Raw genomic sequence first — 15973 nt, 5'->3', positions numbered from 1 at the left:
TAGTAACACAATGTCATAATCTTTACTGGTCCTACACTCACACATTACCAGGTAGTAGATTCTAACACATTTCACACAGTTTCTGAGTATAATAATTAGTCACTATTAAGAAAGTACTAATCATACTTAAAACAAGAACATTTCACAACTATATTTAAGGGTGGAACATTTAGTCATTACTTTTAACCTGTATATATTTTTAATTTCTATATCACGGATGAATACAGGTTTCAACTGTACTCAGGCAGATTTATGACTGCTGCAAAATGAATTGCCTCTCTGAGGACATTAAAGTTTTCTGAATCAGATGGCAGACGTGTGGGCTAGGTTTGCTGATGTCAACGTTGTGAACAGAGTGCCACATGGTGGTGGTGGTGTTATGGTCTGGGCAGGCATAGGCTCCGGACAACCAACACAATTGCATTATATCAGAAGGTTATGGTTGGTCGGGCTTAGGGTTGAATGGCGGGAACCCGGTTACCGAGATTTACTGCCCAAAACCACTCCCTTTTCCAACTGCGGGAAATCGGTAAATTATAATACATTATTTATATGAACAGCATGATGTGAAATGGAACTGTTAAATGATATGTGATGTCTAAATCTGGATTCTCTACAGCCTTCGCTCTGCTCACTGCATGATGAATCATCAATACTCAAGGTGGGGACAGACAGCCCATCTCAGTATGTAGACCTATCATCTCATCATGGTAACTTTTTTTATTGTGACAGGTAGGCCTACATTTGCTGCAACATAGCCTATGCTACAGTAATACAAAGACCGAATGTGTGTCTAATTTACACATTTCCATCTGGCTTTTGGGGGTCACCTTATTTTTTAATTGTAAAGATTCTTTTTTTAATTGCAGCTGCAGAGTTTTAAAACACTCCTATATAGTTGATTTAAATCAGTGCACGAGCGAGCACACTCTCGCAGTCTTTCTGTCTTTCTCCATCAATTCCATTCAAATTGCATCCAAAATATGTAATCCTGGTCAAGATTGATATATAAGCCTATAATGTATATAGATGTTCTAGCCTACCTCTTTCAGCTAATGAATTCAATGCAGTACTAGCCTTATACTTAGCTAATGAATGATATATTATGTATAATAAGCTTCTAATTTATAGCCTCTGTCTCTTGCGCAATACGCATGCACGCACCTGTTCTCCGCTGGCCTTTCTCGGTAAAAAAGGCTCCTTAGCTCTTGGAGTCCCATGTAGGAAAAGCTAGACTAGAATAGCATGCAGGACATAATGTTTTTTAGCATTTCTTATACTAATAGACTATTCGAAGAGTAAATACAGCAGCCAATAGAACTCATGGGTAGTTTGAAAGAATAGCAAACACACGTTGGCTATAGGCTATAGCAGTTATTTATTCAGCCCATAACCATTCAATTCTTGTGAAGAGAACTGAAAGTCTTCTGCATCTCATTCTAGTCCTATTGTCACGGAATCAGCCGAGGCTGCTCCTCCTCCCTGCTCGGGCAGGCTTCGGCGTTCGTCGTCCCCGGAGTACTAGCTGCCACTGATCTATGTTTTGGTGTTTGACTTGTTGTGTCCTGATTGTGTACACCTGTTTCCCATTATGTTGCATTGTATTCCCTATTTAACCCTCTGTCGTGCATTGTGTGTTGTGTGTTATTGTTTGCGTCATCGGCAGTGTGCGGGTTGTTTGTTTTCTCCGTTGTTGGAGACAGTTTCTTTTCACTGGTTACTTTTATTAAAATACGGTTTCCAGTAGCTCTGTGTCCTGCGTGTGACTTCGCCTACCGCATTTCACTGTCGCCGTTCTGACAGAATAACACACCATCATGGAGTCAGCAGGATCGGTTGTGCCTAGGGGATCACTGGAGGAGCGCGTAATTCTCCAAGAGGCCAGGATCCAGCACCTGGGTACCACCATGCAAGAAGTGATGGACACTTTGAGGCGATGGGAGAGGGGAGGTTTGCCCATACCTCCTCCTACGATGCCACCACCATCAGCCATACCCATCGGTCCATCTCCGGAGTCCAGTGGGATTCGGCTCTCGCTCCCGAGGGCTTATGATGGCACCGCGGCCGGGTGTCAGGGTTTCCTACTCCAGGTTGAACTCTACCTAGCAACCATTCACCCGGCGCCCTCTGGATCCGAGAGCGTGTCCTCCCTCATCTCCTGTCTGTCCGGCAAGGCGCTGGAGTGGGCCAACGCCGAATGGGGTGGGATAGACGCCGCTACGGTCAGCTATGCGGAGTTCACCCGCCGCTTCCGGGCAGTATTCGATCATCCCCAGAGGGTGCGGCGGGTGAGCGTCTATTCCACCTTAGACAGGGGAGGAGGAGTGCGCAGGAGTTCGCGCTGGACTTCTGGACGCTAGCCGCCAACACGGGATGGAATGAGAGGGCCCTCATCGACCACTACAGATGCAGCCTGAGGGAGGACGTGCGTCAGGAATTAGCCTGCAGGGACACCAACCTCAGCTTTGACCAACTGGTGGACATGTCGATTTGCCTGGATACCCTGTTGGCTACCCGCGGACGTCCGGATTCGGGGCCGTCCATTCCATCCCCCAGCACTTCCGAGCCGACCCCTATGGAGCTCGGGGGTGCTGGTGCTAGGGAGACCAGAAGGGAGACCAGGAGGGAGGCCGTCCCCTGCACCAACTGTGGCCGCAGAGGACACACTGCTGGTCGGTGCTGGGGAGGGTCTCCTAGGAATCGAGGCAGTGGGCGACGCACTGATGAGTCATTCCAGGTGAGTAAGCACCCAACTCACCCAGAGCTCTCTGCTAATCATATGTGTATTAAAGTGGTGTTTCCCGAGGTTTCTTCTCACTCCCAGCATAAGGCGCTAGTAGATTCAGGCGCAGCTGGGAATTTCATTGATCGCCAGTTCACCTATAAGTTAGGGATTCCTATCGTGCCTGTTGATGTGCCCTTCCCCATTCATGCCCTAGATAGCCGCCCGTTGGGGTCTGGGTTGATTAGGGAGGTCACGGCGCCTCTCCGGATGAAAACGCAGGAGGGTCATGAGGAGATGGTACGGTTGTATTTGATTGATTCTCCTGCGTTTCCCGTGGTGTTGGGGCTTCCCTGGTTAACAGCTCATGACCCCAACATTTCATGGCAGCAGAGAGCTCTCCAGGGATGGTCTGATCAGTGTACTGGGCGGTGTTTAGGCATTTCCGTAGGGGCAACGACGGTGGAAAGCCCGAACCAAGTTCCCGCCTTGTATATTCCACCTGAGTATGCCGATTTGGCTCTCGCCTTCAGTAAGAGGAAGGTGACTCAATCACCACCTCATCGACAGGGGGATTGTGCGATAGACCTCCAGGTAGGCGCTGCACTTCCACGTAGTCACGTGTATCCTCTATCTCAGGAGGAGACGGCCGCTATGGAAACCTACGTCACCGAATCTTTGAGACAGGGTTACATACGGCCGTCTACTTCCCCTGCTTCCTCAAGTTTCTTTTTTGTGAAGAAGAAGGATGGGGGTTTACGCCCGTGTATTGATTACCGTGGTCTAAATCAGATCACCATCAAATACAGCTATCCTCTCCTTCTGATTGCTAGTATGACGGAGTCATTAAACGGGGCGCGATTCTTCACAAAATTTGATCTCAGGAGCACGTACAACCTGGTGCGCATTAGGGAGGGAGATGAGTGGAAGACAGCATTCAGTACCACCTCGGGTCACTATGAGTACCTCGTCATGCCATACGGGTTAATGAATGCTCCTTCAGTCTTTCAATCATTTGTGGACGAGATTTTTCGGGACTTGCATGGACAGGGTGTTGTGGTATATATTGATGACATCCTAATATATTCCGCTACACGAGCCGAGCATGTGTCCCTGGTATGCCTGTATGCGAAGGCGGAGAAATGTCTGTTCTTCCAGGAGTCCATCTCCTTCCTGGGACATCGGTTGTCCGCGTCAGGGGTAGAGATGGAGATTGACCGCGTGTCTGCCGTGCGGAATTGGCAGACTCCTACCACGGTAAAGGAGGTGCAGCGCTTCTTGGATTTTGCCAATTACTACCGGAGGTTTATCCGGGGCTTTGGACAGGTAGCTGCTCCCATTACCTCTCTGCTAAAGGGGGGTCCGGTGCGCCTGCAGTGGTCAGCTGAGGCTGACATGGCGTTTAAACGCTTGAAGGACCTGTTTACCTCGGCTCCGGTGCTGGCGCATCCGGATCCCTCTTTGGCATTCCAGGTGGAGGTGGACGCTTCCGAGGCTGGAATCGGCGCTGTGCTGTCTCAGCGCTCGGGTACGCCACCTAAACTCCGCCCCTGTGCTTTCTATTCTAAGAAGCTCAGTCCGGCGGAGCGCAATTATGACGTGGGGGATAGGGAGCTGCTGGCTGTAGTTCAGGCCCTGAAGGTGTGGAGACATTGGCTTGAGGGGGCTAAACACCCTTTTCTCATTCTGACTGACCATCGTAACCTGGAGTACATCCGGGCAACGAGGAGGTTGAATCCTCGCCAGGCAAGGTGTTCAATGTTCCTTTCTCGCTTTGTATTTAAGCTCACATATATACCAGGGTCCCAGAACGCTAAGGCAGACGCCCTGTCCCGACTATATGACAAAGAGGAGAGGTCCATTGAGCCCACTCCCATACTCCCGGAGTCTTGTTCAGTGGCACCGGTGGTGTGAGAGGTGGATGCGGGAAATCGAGCGGGCGTTACGTTCCGACCCTACTCCTCCACAGTGTCCAGAGGGTCGGAGGTACGTGCCGCTCGAGGTTCGCGACCGGTTGATATACTGGGCTCACACGTCACCCTCCTCTGGTCATCCGGGTATTGGTCGGACAGTGCACTGCCTTAGTGAGAAGTACTGGTGGCCAATCTTAGCCAAGGACGTGAGGGTTTATGTTTCCTCCTGCTCGGTGTGCGCCCAGTGTAAGGCACCTAGACACCTGCCCAGGGGGAAGTTACAACCCCTACCCATTCCACAACGGCCATGGTCTCACCTATCGGTAGATTTTGTTACGGACCTTCCCCCCTCCCAGGGGAACACTACGATATTGGTCGTTGTGGATCGGTTTTCTAAAGCCTGCCGTCTCATTCCCCTGCCAGGTCTCCCTACTGCCCTACAAACTGCTGAGGCCCTGTTTACACACGTCTTCCGGTACTATGGGGTGCCTGAGGATATAGTGTCTGATCGGGGTCCCCAGTTCACCTCTAGGGTCTGGAGGGCATTTATGGAACGTCTGGGGGTCTCGATTAGCCTTACCTCAGGTTTTCACCCCGAAAGTCATGGGCAGGTGGAGAGAGTTAACCAGGATGTGGGTAGGTTTCTGAGGTCATATTGCCAGGACCGGCAGGGGGAGTGGTCGGGATATATTCCCTGGGCAGAGATAGCCCAAAACTCCCTCCGCCATTCGTCTACTAACCTGACACCTTTCCAGTGTGTGTTAGGTTACCAGCCAGTTCTGGCACCTTGGCATCAGAGCCAGATCGAAGCCCCTGCGGTGGACGAGTGGTTTCGGCGCTCGGAGGAATCTTGGAATGCTGCGCATGTCCATCTGCAGCGTGCCATCAGGCGGCAAAGGCGAGCGCCGATCGCCACCGCAGTGAGGCTCCGGGTGTATGCACCAGGAGACCGGGTCTGGCTCTCGACCAAAACCTGCCCCCTTCGCCTGCCCTGCCGGAAGCTGGGTCGGCGGTTTGTGGGGGCCCTTTAAAGTCCTGAGGAGATTGAACGAGGTATGTTATAGGTTACAACTGCCCAGGTATTATCGCATTAACCCCTCGTTCCATGTATCTCTCCTCAGGCAGTGGTGGCTGGTCCACTCCAGGAGAATGAGGTACGAGAGGCTCCTCCGCCCCGTTGGACATCGAGGGGGCTCCGGGCGTACTCAGTCCGGTCCATCTTGGATTCGAGGCGTCGGACGGGGGGCCTGCAGTATCTCGTGGAGTGGGAGGGGTACAGTCCGGAGGAACGGTGCTGGGTCCCCAGGAGGGACATTCTAGATCCCTCCATGTTGAGGGACTTCCACCGGAGTCATCCGACTCGCCTCTGCTCCGCGTCCTCCTGGCCGTCCCCGAGGCGGGAGTCGGCGCACGCCGAGCCGCGCGTCAGGGGGAGTACTGTCACGGAATCAGCCGAGGCTGCTCCTCCTCCCTGCTCGGGCAGGCTTCGGCGTTGTCGTCCCGGAGTACTAGCTGCCACCGATCTATGTTTCGGTGTTTGACTTGTTGTGTCCTGATTGTGTACACCTGTTTCCCATTATGTTGTATTGTATTCCCTATTTAACCCTCTGTTGTGCATTGTGTGTTGTGTGTTATTGTTTGCGTCATCGGCAGTGTGCGGGTTGTTTGTTTTCTCCGTTTTCTCAGTTTCTTTTCACTGGCTACTTTTATTAAAATACGGTTTCCAGTAGCTCTGTGTCCTGCGTGTGACTTCGCCTACCGCATTTCACTGTCGCCGTTCTGACACCTATATTATTCAAGCATGTCATTAGAATGATGAAGATAAGGACAACGAAACGTATTTCATTTAACTGTTGAAAGCGAGAAAGGAATGAAGCAACACTAGCAAGAGAAAGAGGAGGTAAGCTAATAACATTAGGGGAAATATTATGAATAATATACATTAAATTCGCTAGCCTATACTTGTAACTTTGCAGGCCTCATGTGCTACACCAGAATCGCATGTTTTCTCCCTGCTTTATCATGGTTTGAACGAGGTGCGTAATTCCAGTCCATTTAATACAGTATAATACAATACAGTACAGTAATACAGTTCACACTCAAAATGATTAGCCTACTTAAGCTTGTTTAATTTATTTACCCAAGAGAGTATGTGCTTTTATGTTTTTCTGTTGTGAATAATGTGCAGTAGTCTATATATCATATAGCCTATGTATTGGATAATGGCACAATCATTTGGGCTTTTTTGGGCTTGGGCTCATTAAATGTCTTTAATGTAGGGCTCATAAAATGTATTTAATCAGGCTCATGTTGTATCAGGCTTGAATTTTCTATCAAAGCTCTAATCAAATCCAGACATAGGTTTATTAACAGTGCCTTCGGAAAGTATTCAGACCCCTTGACTTTTTCCAGATTTTGTTACATTACAGCCTTTTTCTAAAATGGATTAAAGAAAGAAAGAAATCCTCAGCAATCTACACACATTACTCCATAATGACAAAGTGAAAACAGGTTTTTAGAAATGTTTCAAATGTATTACAAATAAAAAACAGAAATACCTTATTTACATAAGTATTCAGCCCCTTTGCTAGGAGACTCGAAATTGAGCTCAGGTGCATCTTGTTTCCATTGATCATCCTTTAGATGTTTCTACAACTTGATTGGAGTCCACCTGTGGTAAATTAAATTAATTGGACATGATTTGGAAAGGCACACACCTGTCTATATAAGGTTCCACTGTTGACAGTGCATGTCAGAGCAAAGACCAAGCCATGAGGTTGAAGGAATTGTCAGATTAGCTCAGAGACAGGGTTGTGTCGAGGCACAGATCTGGGAAAGGGTACCAAAAAATGTCTGCAGCGTTGAAGGTCCCCAAGAACACGGTGGCCTCCATCATTCTTAAATGGAAGATGTTTGGAACCACCAAGACACTTACTAGAGCTGGCCGCCCGGCCAAACTTAGCAATCGGGGGAGAAGGGCCTTGGTCAGGGAGGTGACCAAGATGGTCACTCTGACAGAGCTCTAGAGTTCCTCTGTGGAGATGGGAGTATCTTCCAGAAGGACAACCATCTCTGCAGCACTCCACCAATCAGGCCTTTATGGTAGAGTGGCCAGACGGAAGCAACTCCACAGTAAAAGGCACATGACAGCCCGTTTGGGGTTGAAGGACTCTGATCTGATGAAAGCAAGATTGAACTCCTTGGCCTGAATGCCAAGCGTCACGTCTGGAGGAAACCTGGCCCATCCCTACGGTGAAGCATTGTGGTGGCAGCATCATGCTGTGGGGATGTTTTTCAGTGGCAGGGACTGGGAGACTAGTCAGGATCAAGGGAAAGATGAACGGAGCAAAGTACAGAGAGATCCTTGATGAAAACCTGCTCCAGAGCACTCAGGACGTCAGACTGGGGCGAAGGTTTACCTTCCAACAGGACAATGAACCTAAGCACACAGCCAAGACAACGCAGGAGTGGCTTTGGGACAAGTCTCTAAATGTCCTTGAGTGGCCCAGCTAGAGCCTGGACTTGAACCCAATCTAACATCTCTGGAGAGACCTGAAAATAGCTGTGCAGCAACGCTCCCCATCCAACCTGACAGAGCTTGAGAAGATCTGCAGAGAAGAATGGGAGAAACTCCCCAAATACAGGTGTGCCAAGTTTGTAGTGTCATACCCAAGAAGAATCGATGCTGTAATCACTGCCTAAGGTGCTTCGACAAAGTACTGAGTAAAGGGTCTGAATACTTATGTAAATGTAATATTTCCTTTTCTTTTTTTTTTTATAAATTAGCAAACATTTCTAAAAACCTGTTTTTGCTTTGTCATTATGGGGTATTGTGTGTAGATTGGTGAGGGGGAAAAAAACAATTTAATCAATTTTAGAATAAGTCTGTAACGTAACAAAATGTGGAAAAAGTCAAGGGGTCTGAATACTTTCCGAAGGCACTGTATATGCTTTATAATGCTTTTGAATGACACTTCCGGGTTTGGCGGGAAATACCGGGTTACCCGGGAGAAAAGTGATTTATTCTCAGGATGGAACATTTGTAAAATACTGGGAAAATATTCAACCCTAGTCGAGTGGATGAGTAATCGTATAACGCGAACGTCTAGCAACCAAGATATTGCGTGTTCTAATCGGACAACTTTAGCATTTTAGCTAATTAGCAACTTTTCAACTACTTTCTACTTTTTAGCTTCTTTGCAACTACTTAGCATGTTAGCTAACCCTTCCCCTAACCCTAACCTTAACCCTCTTAGCTAACCCTTCTCCTAAGCCTAACCCTAACCTTAACTCTTTAAAATAACCTTAACCCTAACCCTAACCCCTAGCCTAGCTAACGTTAGCAAGCTAGCTAACATTAGCATTAGTCACAACAAATTGAAATTTGTAACATATCATACTTTTTGCAAAATTCTTAACATATTGTATGTTTTGCAAATTTGTAACATATCATACGAATTGTAATTCGTAACATATCATAAGAAATGTAACATACTGTATCATACTAAATGAATTGTCTCGGATTTATGTAAAGAATAATATGAAATGCTCTGAGAGCAGGTTGGATTCGTAGAGCAGAACGTTCTGCTTTTAACCACAGGCACCAACCCGTTTCTTTCGCTCACATCTACTAAACAGAGAGTAATAAAACTAAAATGAAAGAAAGATGAGGAAACGTGAAAATAATGTGTTCCATAATGTTAGTGTCGTATATGATGAATGGTGGCAATTATTGCTGTCAACAAAAGGAGTCTGCCTATGCTGCCCTTTGATTAGAAAGTCTTTATTCATTATCACAAGCTTACAGCATAAGTTTACAGACACGCGTTGTCTGGAGAGCAGTTGCCTCGAATTATAATAACCGCTCTGGGGTTTATTGTCTAAAACCCTTCTTATATAGACACTGCCAAAATAAGGGTTACCCCCTCTTCTGGCCAATCACCAGTCTCCCCTCGGCGTCACCCTCAAACCGGCACATTTCAAATAACATCATAAACCATCCCCCTTCTTGCACTAAATGAAACAACATTCCATTTCTTCATGAAAAACATTTAACACAGACATAATCCAATACACTACATTTTCCCCCTTGAGACTAAACTAAGTCTCGAAAACAAACAGAATAGGATTATGACCAGTAACAATTTATCTTATTGAGTATCCTTAACCTTAAACCCAAAAACATTCTCCTCTAGAATGTAAGATACCTTTCTATGACATATGAATAACTGTTTATGAAGTGTGAACACATTACTATGAATTATGAATAAATCTTTATGGAGTGTGAGAGCGAAAAACTGTCCGGCAACCTTTGTTCCAAATCCATCCATCCATCAATCAAGACAGTAAAATTCTCTCACGGTCCCTCTGCCCCAGGCAACCACCGCGGTACTCCAGATAAACTCATAAACCATGTAAATACATTTGAAACTATGATGCCATTAAATACACATGTAGCCCCTGCAAACAAAATCCTATCCAGAAACATCCACTCTCAGGCTGGTCAACCCATAGGACCCAAAGGGACTCTCTCCCTGCCTAAACGTCCTGTCCCTAAACATTCACGAAATAAACAAAAACATCTAAGATCCTCATCTGTATTCAATAACATCAAACATCATTCTACTAAAATCAATACCTAAGAATATGACACAATTATGTATTACACATCAAATATGTCTATATTTCATTGCAAACACTGGAATGTAGTCCACTACACTTCATCTCCTCCGTAGTCTCCTCCGTAGTCTCGACTTCCACTGCATCGTTGATGATGGAATCGGAACCTCTCCACACCCTCCTTGTTTCATCTCCTCCAGTCATATTGTCCCTTCATATTGTCCCTTCCCTTGTTTGAGTATTTCAATCTCCACATGTTCTTTCTCCCAAATGCTTCTGGAAGAAAATAAATAAAAGACCAAACAGTATCTTTTGCAAAACAACATTTTCAAATTAAACCTCAACATCAATTTAAGAATATAAAAATGACATATAAATGATGTATGAATCACATTAACCTATCCCCCCCTTGATTCATAAAATCATTCTAAAATCATACTAAAATCACCCTAAAAAAAATGTTTTCCTTGAAACAATAAAAATAAAATGATCAAATAATCAAAAATGATATTTATCCATCAGTAGGCCACTTGTCCTCTTCGTCCAGATCCGGAACAGTCAACAATGGCATCTGAGTGTTGCCTCAGGCACCACTTCCCCAACCTATCTCAATCTCATAACTTTCTCAAAAGTCAGTAACATATTACACAGTGCTATCAAAGCTGTGATTAAAATGTAACCCATCACTGCCCCCTACTGGCCTAACTGATCTTCAACCAAATGCATCTGATATTTTCCAATGCATATATATACAGTATATTATCTACTATCTAATCAAATATAACTATTTTATCAATATATCTTCCCAAATGTTACACACATACCATGAATAAATCCCCTTCTCCTACCTTATCCTTCAGTGATGCCAGAGACTATACATGTCCCATGTCACCCTTTTAACCCTAGATTTAGCTGTGTCCAATACTATCCCTCTTATAATGTAAACCTCCTATCTTCAACGTTACATTCCAAATCTGTTCATCCATAATTAAAATATATATTTTATCATCACCAACCCACCAAATATGTCTAAAATTCTCCATATCACATTTCATCAAAGCTAATCTTTTAACCATCAAAGTCCTGCTCTTCTTACTACCTTATATAAAAAAATAACATATTACTACCCTTAGGTCATCATATCCAAATTACTCTATACTCATCACACTCTGATATTCCCATAAACATACCCTTTACCTCATATGTTTTATTACTGTTCCTGACAACTACATTATTTTATCCTGTCAGTTCTTCCATACCACGTTACTGACAACCTCCTACCCATACCCGATAGAGCCGTGCGACCATCCAGCAGCGTCTTGGGCTGGCATCCCCAGCAGACATCAACCCTCAAGATTCCTCACTGATTCTTACAGATTTAATCTATCTCTATTTTCACAACGGGGACGGGCAGTACTGAGTCAATACCCCCCTCTGTCATCAAAATCAAAACCCCATCCTGCACTTCCATGATAATCTTATTCTCCATTTAGATTAATCTATATTGTTTCTATCTCTCCCTATTTTCACCCCCATTCGTACCATAACCTCCTGAGTCCCTCTTGCTACCTCTAATTTCAGAAAAGTTGTTGTCGGTATCATCCTTCCTACATTTGCTATTACCCTTTATCATTATCTTAGTTACCATTACCGTTGTTGATTTAGTTGATATTACCCTTAATTCTTCTAGTGAAAAATCTACCAATATACTCTTGTTTATTTACTGTTTAGTACTACTGTAATAAACTTATCCTTAACTCCCTCTGTACTGTAACCTTCTACTATTTCAAATCTTCCATTATAACGTCACTTTCACATTACATATCCTTTACACCAATACTTCCCTACTGACACTTCTAATGCTTGCACTAGATAATACACATATATTCTCCTAACCTTTCTCTATAACATTACGCAACATAAATGAACAGTCACTCCTAACCCTCTTCCAAACTATACCGTTGTACAAACTATCCTCTTTACTAGTCCTTCTAGTCCGGGTCTGATAACAATACTTATTCTCCATAATTATCTCTCTCCATATGAAGTCCCCATCCTAAACTAATAAGTATTATTCCCCCTAAAATTGGTGCTGTATTATTCCCTTATAATCAAATGCAATATATTTATGACTTTCTAACTATCAATTTGAAAGGTTAAATTGCTTCTCCCTCTTGTTCTAATAAACTGAAGTTTAATGTCCTTGAGTTACTCCTAGTTTTCCCCCAGTTTTTCCCCTAAGACTTTACTCTTTACTTGTACTTCCATCTATCCCCACTATTGTCACTTTTTCCCCAAATCTCAGTCCTTTCTCTAAATCCCTACTTTCAACTTTTTATTACACAAAATCCACTCTATAATACCTTGATCTCCCTGCTGGAAACTTTAATATAATACTCAATCACCCTCAATCTTCTCTTATCATTCACAACACATACTTTCTCAATCATCTCTCTAACCATCTAAACTCCTACCCTATCTTCCCACTAAACTTTAAAATTCCTTCCTCACTGTTCTCTCTCTGTCTTACTACTATGTCTTCTGTCTCAGAGTTCTTCCAACCCTATCTACTCCTTATTTTAATCTAATCTTTTCTCTCATACCATTTAAAACCTTTTCCCCTGATTTTCACAAAATCCCTTACCCCAAATTTTAGAATATGTATTGGGAAAGTTCCCCACCTGCTTCTGACTCATTCACACACAACTTGCCAAAATGACTAAACACCTTTTAGCCCTAGCCTCAAATCCCTTAGTGTAAGAATTCACCCAAATAATCACCCCTTTTCTTTTTTTCCCAGACAGTGTCTAATAACAAACATAGATTATCACCTTTTATATATCTTTTTTTTAAACAAATATTCCCAAAAACCGTCGTCTAGTGTACATCTTATTGTAAAATTCAATTTAAACAATACATCTCTTCCCAACACTGCCATAACATATCTTCTAATATTATCACCTTAAGATAAGTAACTGTTTTACTACCTCAAATCCCTATCCTAATTGTTATCAATTAATGATGTTTAACCTCTTTAGGCTAACACAGATAAGTTTTCCCCCTATTCACTATCACTTCTAATGTTGTTGTTTCAACTGTTAGCTTCTTTTGTCTTCTTGCTCTCATCGATGCTCTCAGCAATGCCACCCCCCTTCCGGATCTCCCTAGACACTGAGGTGATCTGCACTTGCTCTTTTTGTCTTCCTCTGTTGTTTTCTCCTGCTTCTTTGTTCTTCTCAATTCTTGGGATTAAAAATGTTCTCCCCAGGTTTTCTCCTTGTCTCTTCGGTATCTTCACGTCTCACTTTTCCTTCTCTCATTACATATCATATTCTTCAACCTTAGTTTCTAAGTTCTGTCCTCAAATATCATCTTCCATCATCTTCTTCTTTTATTTGCGTCCTTTAACAAATCCTCTTAAATAACACCTTTAATCTCCAGATCTTCCATCGCTTTCTTCATCTTTTGCTCTTGTATCCCTTCTTCTTTCCTCTCTTGCCACTTCCTTCTCGTCACAGAGTCACCTCCACCCATACCTCTCATCAATCACTCTCATCTTCATCATCCTCTTCTCCTTCACTTCCAACCTCTCATTTTCTTCCGTCTTCTGATTCTTCTTCATCGTCGTTTCTGCTTGTTCTCTATCTATTCTGCCATTTTTCTCTTAACACTCTTTATTAAAACTATCCTATTTCATTCCCTATATCAACCCTTTTATATTCCTTTATTGTAACTATCTTATTTTAACTTATAGCCCATGCTTCCCCCACTCTAATTCTTTTTTAAAATAAATCAATTAAAAATCATAATATTAAAACCAATCTTTATTCCTATATCCAATTTATCATTGTGTTGACTATATTCCACACCCATCAAATGCAAGTAAATTAGTCAACTTCAAAGCAATCCCAAAAACAAAGCCTCCTAACCCTATCATTACTCCAATTCCCATCAAACCCCAGTGATCACAGAGCATCAAAATGCAATTTTTAATGAAATTATTTTCCAAGCCTATATAAAATCGTCATAACATCACATATCTGTAACTAACCTTTTTTGACTTGATCCTCTCCTCTTCCCTTCCTTATCTCCTCGCTCCCCCTCTCTCCTGTCTCTCATGACAAGGGACAAACACAACGTTTTATAGTTAATGCCATCACTGATATTTCCAACCATTCCAATATTCATTCATTCACCATTATTCACTCTAAACTACTCAGAACTAAATTATCGCTCAAAAACATTATTTTAATCCGTTATTTAATTATTTAATTCAATCTATTTAATCCGTTATCATATATTTATTTATAAATTCAATAGGTCCCAAAAACAAGTTTCATCTTACCACTTTCGTTTAAACTTATAAGATTACGTTTAAAATCTCTTTATGCGTATTTGTTCCGTCTCTGTGTTCCTCTGTCTCCAGTTTAACCAATGTGTTTTATTTTGCAGAATCCCAATCTAATATCTTTTAACCTCATGCTTAGTTTTACATCCTCGTTATCGTTTAGTGCCTAAAAAACTTCCCTAATCTCTCCATAACTCCCCTTTCTGTAGTGTAGTGTCCAAATTAAACCATGCCACATTAGCATGCCATACTTGACTACACCATACCATGCATTCCGCTACAGCTTCACTATTTATACCTTATACTCACACAATTACACATAACGAGCTCACATTTCATAGAACTTAGACTTCCACACATACAGACATATTTTGACTTAATCCATCGCAATGGAGTCTCTATCTTAGCATATATCACACACATAATTCTTATCATCACATTAGCCTTTAGCTAACTGCAGTCTACCCAGCTACTATTTCCAAATAAATAATCTCCAAATTCTCCTCTAACTTTTTGTTGCCTTGAAAGATGAATCTCATATCAAGGTTATCCCCAACATATCTCCCTCCTATACAAAGCATAACATAAATACAACCATTCACTTCATAATTCCCGCTTAAGAAATCAACCTGACCAGTCTAACTAAGCCCCGATTTTCTGGCCCATCCTGCGAGTCGCCCCGTTTTGAGGTCTTTACCAGATTAACGGATTGCCCTAAAAATCATCGTATCCCAACATTATTCTCTACCAATCCATTTTCAATCCATTATTTGTAAACGCGTTTACACATCACAAATTTAAATATTTTCGTTTCAGACTCCCAGTCAACAGCCATAACACCACCCAAATTTTTCTCTTACATAAAGCATAACAAACCAACACTTAGCTGTGTTTGATTCGGGTCATGACTCAACCAAAGTCAGCTTGAGTTAGCTTCGACTCAAATCAGCAAAGAAGGATTGCGTAATCCCTCTGTGGCAAGCTCCCATTATTGTATATGATGAATGGTGGCAATTATTGCCTATCAACAAAGGAGTCTGCCTATGCTCCCTTTGATTAGAAAGTCTTTATTCATTATCACAGAAGCTTACAGCATAAGTTTACAGACACCGTTGTCTGGAGAGCAGTTGCCTCGAATTATAATACCCGCTCTGGGGTTTATTGTCTAAAACCCTTCTTATATAGACGCTGCCAAAATAAGGGTTACCCCCTCTTCTGGCCAATCACCAGTCTCCCTCGGCGTCACCCTCAAACCGTTTCAATAACATCATAAACCATCCCCCTTTCTTTCACTAAATGAAACAACATTCCATTTTCTTCACTGAAAAACATTTAACACAGACATAATCCAATACACTATTAGTGATAGTA

At 43.2% G+C, this 15973-nt stretch overlaps 1 pseudogene; it reads right to left on the bottom strand.

The window, feature by feature from the left end:
• Positions 1 to 1999, bottom strand: part of LOC121546985 — a 51803-nt pseudogene extending 49804 nt beyond the window's left edge.
• Between the last annotated feature and the right edge of the window lie 13974 nt (positions 2000 to 15973).

This window comes from Coregonus clupeaformis, unplaced genomic scaffold, assembly GCF_020615455.1.
Source record: "Coregonus clupeaformis isolate EN_2021a unplaced genomic scaffold, ASM2061545v1 scaf2395, whole genome shotgun sequence".
NCBI classification, from domain to species: Eukaryota; Metazoa; Chordata; class Actinopteri; order Salmoniformes; family Salmonidae; genus Coregonus; species Coregonus clupeaformis.
Note: the sequence above shows the minus strand (reverse complement) of the source record. Positions and strands in the feature narration are given on the sequence as shown.